The following is a 4,864-nucleotide window of genomic DNA, read 5'->3' on the forward strand; positions in this document are numbered from 1 at the left end:
CTCCCCCTCCCCACCCTCGGCCCCCTAGCGGAGCGCCGCGGCCAGCGGCAACTTGTTCACCCAGCCCGGCTGCTCGGGGGTCCCAGGTGGGAAGGAGAGGCACTGGCGATGTGCGAGCAAGCGTGTGAGTGTGCGCGCGTGTGTGCCTGCACGCGCGCGCGGGGGCGTTCTAAGCCCAGGGGAGCCCCTCATGGAGAGGATCTGTGGATCGGAGTCGGGGGTCCGGCGTGGGGCCGAACCCGGCACCCTGTCACAGGGGTTTATAACCTCCAGGATCACCTTTATTACCTGGATGACACAGGTGGATGGACGGCAAACGCTGGCCCGTTTGCACACCACCTTTCTAGTGTTTATTAGATTAGTTTCTTTAAGGTCCACATGCAATGGGGGCGGAGGGCTTTCTTTTTCTCTTAATTAAAAAAGCCTGCCCTTTGGTCTTAAACTTGATTTTTGCAAAATAGGTCTCAGCGTTTGACAAGTGAGTTGAATGACTAAGTTGGGCTTTTTAAGAATTTAGTGAAGGGGACTTTCATAAACAGTAAAGAGCATCTTTTAAGCAGTAAAAACCTTTGGTCCTCTGGTGCGTGGAAACCTTTTTCTTTTCTTGGGGTCCAGGACCACTGGCTGCTGGAGCTCTGGACTCACAGGCACATTAGTTGTGTCTTGTGTGGTGCTGATCTGCAGGACCCTTGATCACAGTTGGCCTCAGAGAAGGAGTGGAACTTGTAGGTTTGGAAACCCAAACCATCACCTTCAATACAGAAATATCCTTTCTCCACGTTTTGTGTTTCCCCAACTGCCTGGTAATTGCACGTGCTCCGGAGGATTTAACACAATGATGCACTGTCGTCTGATTATAAAAGGGATGCGGAATTTGGTCTGCGTTCTTATTAGCGAATAACAGAGTAGCACTCGCCAATTTGAGAGCCTGGTAACTCACTAATATTAGAAGCCAAGTATGAGAGCCCTAGTGATGTTTTTCTCTTTATTAAGATCCATAACTCCCTGCTTGGGATTTGTTTAAAGTTAAGCTATGTCAAATATCATTTGGATGGATTTTTAAATTGCGTGCAAGGGGGTGGAAACAAATATTTATATTGCTTATTTAAACCATGATTTCCTCATCACCAAGAAGGATTTCAGCCTCAGTTGTACTGACCCATGTCCTTGTTAAGGCTGATGTAAATGATCAGTCAAGCCAAAATAGACTTCTACTAAAATTTAGCCTGATTTTTCATTTGGAAGAAATATATCTATTTGTTTGAGTTACCATACCATAAAGTGAAATGTGTTTTCTTTTCTATCTAGAAAGCCAGAGTTATCCTGGCATGTTACTGGGTAAAGGGCAGCATCCAAGCCATGCCTCAGAAGCGTTGAACTTTAAAAAATGTGAAATTGGATTAGCTGGGTGTGGTGGCGTGTGCCTGTGGTCGCAGCTGCTCTAGAGGCAGAGGCAGGAGGATCGCTTGAGCCCAGAAGTTCCAGGTTGCAGTGAGCTATGATGGCACCACTGCACCCCAGCCTGGGTGACAGAGTGAGAATCCATCTCAAAAAAAAAAAAAAGTGAAAAGTGAAGTTGGCAAATTTCATATGTGCAAGGATCAGTTATGTTTCACTTCATTATTTTTTTCTCTCCATATTGCATTTAGGTAGTACAGGTGTGACTCAGGGTTTTGTTTTTTGTTTTTGTATGTTGAGAAAGTTAATTCTGAGTGCTAGAAGTGGCATTGACACATTTCTTTTTATGTTTCTTCCAGAAATTGTACTAATTGGCTGTTTTTCACTTGACATGGGAACAAATTTTACAGATAGAAGACCTAGATTGTAAGCTCCTTGAGGGCAAAGCCAATTTTCATTTTCTTCTGGCTTTCTCATATAACATTTCTCATAGTTTCTTAGATGTCACAGGCATTACTATTTGTTGAATAAGTCACTAATGGGAATCCTGGTCATTTGCACATGTTCAAACTGTGTGTGAATGGACCAATATATAATAAATTGGAGGGAGAGAAGTGATTGTTAAAAGTTAGACTTGGCTTGCCTTTTCACACTGGGTTCTTTTTAGACCAATGGACTAATCGTGAGGGTTTATAAACACATAATCAGTCAAGGGTTTTTGTATAACTCAGATATCATCTACACAAGGCACTCTGCTGTTTGCCTTCTGCAGTGCTCTCCTGTCCTATTTTGGAATGAGTTTGGATTGTTAAGACTGTTAATTAACCCCTTCTGGAGGTGGACTACATGTGATTTGGATACCAGACATCAGAAATAGAATGCTAAACTTACTGGAAAAGTATTAGGATCTTGGTCTGTGATGACGTTGCTTACTATAATTATGTATTTCATTACAAAATTGTGTTTTTTTTTTTTTTTTTTTTTTGAGATGAAGTCTTGCTCTGTAGCCAGGCTGGAGTACAGTGGCATGATCTCGGCCCACTGCAACCTCCGCCTCCTGGGTTCAAGTGATTCTCCTGCCTCAGCCTCCTGAGTAGCTGGGACTACAGGCATGCACAACCACCACCGCCAGCTAGTTTTTATATTTTTAGTAGAGATGGATTTTCACCATGTTGGTCAGGATGGTTTCAATCGCTTGACCTTGTGATTCACCTGCCTTGGCCTCCCAAACTGCTGGGATTACAGGCGTGAGCCACCATACCGGGGTTAAAAAATTGTTTTTTATCATTACAGTTTCTAATTTGTTAGGCAAAATAATGGAGGTTCACTTTATATCTTCTAGGCCTTTAGTGTTCACTAAAAATAACTGGTAAGATGGTATATAAGTAAGATATGAGAAAGTTAAATCATTTTACTTTTGTTGGAAATTCTCTTTTGCATGGTGAGAATCCAACAAGTTGGCAAGTTATTCCTCTTTGACCCAATTTCTTAAAAGCCAAGTTGCAACATACATTATGTAATACAATGAAGTGTTTAGTTCTACCTTATAATGGTTTTGATGTGTTAAGTTCTGCTAAGCAAGCTTTGGTTTGCAGAAATAGAAATACAGACTTAGCTCTTTGTTTCAGCTACAGTAGTATTTGAACTATATTAAACGTTAACATAACTTTGTGAATTTGGGACTCTTGTGGATAAATTAATTTTTTAAAATAATATTTTAAGGATGTTTGTAGGAAAACTGCTGACATCTGAATAGAGCCTGTAATTTAGTTAGTAGTGTGGTACCAATGTTAATTTCTTAGCTTTGGTAATTCTGCTCTGTGTATGTAAGATGTTAACATCAGGGGGAAGCTGGGTGAAGGGTGTACTTGTACAGTTTGTATTGTTTTTGCAAGTCTTCTATAAATCTGAAATTTTTTCAAAATATAGAATTTTAAAACACCCTTTGCAAAGAGTGGTAATATATTTGTTTAGCAGTTTTTTTCTTTTTCAGATAACTGTAGTCGTAGCATTTTACATTTTCAAGGTGCTTTCGCTAGATTGAAAATTGATAATGAAGAAAATACTTCAAATTTAAATCAGTGAGCATGAAAGAAATATGCTAAGAAATTACTATAACATTCTTAGTGTTCTGTATATGTAAAGGAGAATTGCTTAGGCATAATAAATTGTTCTGATCTAGAAAATTATAGGTTTAAGTCTCTCATGTTTTCAAAGGGTTATTTTTAAAGATTTTAAGAAAATAATCTATTGACATATAGTGATATATGGATAAGTGTGTATATAATTTGGGTAATGCAAAATTAATTTTCTTTAATGAACAAGTACTTTGAATTATGTTTTCAGATTATATAAATTCTTTATAAATGAAGCGTAGCCTAGCCTTTTTAGATTTGGTAAAAGTTGGTTTCAGAATTTAATTCTGTGACAATTCTAGAAAAGTCAATAGCTTTATTTAAATTTTTCATAATTCTCTAAGGATTGTAATATATTGTAGGAATTGTGAGGCTGTATATAGTAGAGGAACTATGTGTTAGATTAACTATTGTTTTCTTTCAATTTTTGTTTTAGATTTCATTAAGTTTTCTAGAATGAGCATGTATTATCTAAATATCCCAAGGCTTAGTTTTCATTTAGGGAATAAGGCATTTTAATGAGTTTTATGCTTTTCAACAGTGAAACATTTTTCTTATTAGGGGTTATGTCCACCATGCATTTTACTTTAATTCTGAGATTCTTCTCTTTGAAAACCAACTTTCCTACAGTCTCACTTTTTAGTGTGCTTACTATCTTTATGAATATAACATGCATGTTAATAGGCTTATTTTATAAGTGAGGGAGGTTTAATTATTAATGTCTTTCCAACTCACAAATTAAACATTCTAAAGAGGTACAAAATAATGTAAATCTTGCATTATAAGAGGATGTTGCTTTTTTGCTTCCTAAAATACTGCGGTGGTTTTCAGTTTAGTCATCAGAAAGCCTGAGTTTACACTGTAGTTCTGAAAAACCCAGCAGAGAAAAATAAGTTGGGCTGCCTTGGGTGAGGAGGAGGAAAGATTTAGTCACCAAGCTTCCTAGTCTGTAGTGCCCCCATCATTGGTGAGGCGGCTGGCAAGGCCAGGGTGTAATTAAGGGGCTGGGAGTATGTGAGAGAAAAAGACAAAAACAGGATGAGAAGAGAAGTGTTGTGTACTCAGGTGTGGGATGTGACAAGCTCCAGAGATCCTAGCAAGGGAGGGTCACTCCCCTTGTGCCCTCTTAGCTATAAAGGAGAAACACATGGAAAGTTGAAGGAGGGCCATGAAGAGTGGCAGTGGTGTGCTTCTCAAAACCTGCCATGCACGAGGAGCATCCGGAGTCCTCCTTTCTTTTTTTTTTTTTTTTTTTTTGAGACGGAGTCTCGCTCTGTCACCCAGCCTGGAGTGCAGTGGCCAGATCTCAGCTCACTGCAAGCTCCCCCTCC

General features: G+C 39.2%; 1 protein-coding gene across 1 annotated transcript in view; it reads left to right on the forward strand.

Annotated features, from left to right (window-relative positions):
* The window catches only part of LOC105523105 (receptor-type tyrosine-protein phosphatase mu-like), a 403,681-nt gene that overhangs the window by 1,071 nt on the left and 397,746 nt on the right, over positions 1–4,864 (forward strand). The window lies entirely within an intron of this gene.

Source organism: Colobus angolensis, unplaced genomic scaffold (genome assembly GCF_000951035.1).
Source record: "Colobus angolensis palliatus isolate OR3802 unplaced genomic scaffold, Cang.pa_1.0 Scaffold45, whole genome shotgun sequence".
Classification (NCBI taxonomy): Eukaryota; Metazoa; Chordata; class Mammalia; order Primates; family Cercopithecidae; genus Colobus; species Colobus angolensis.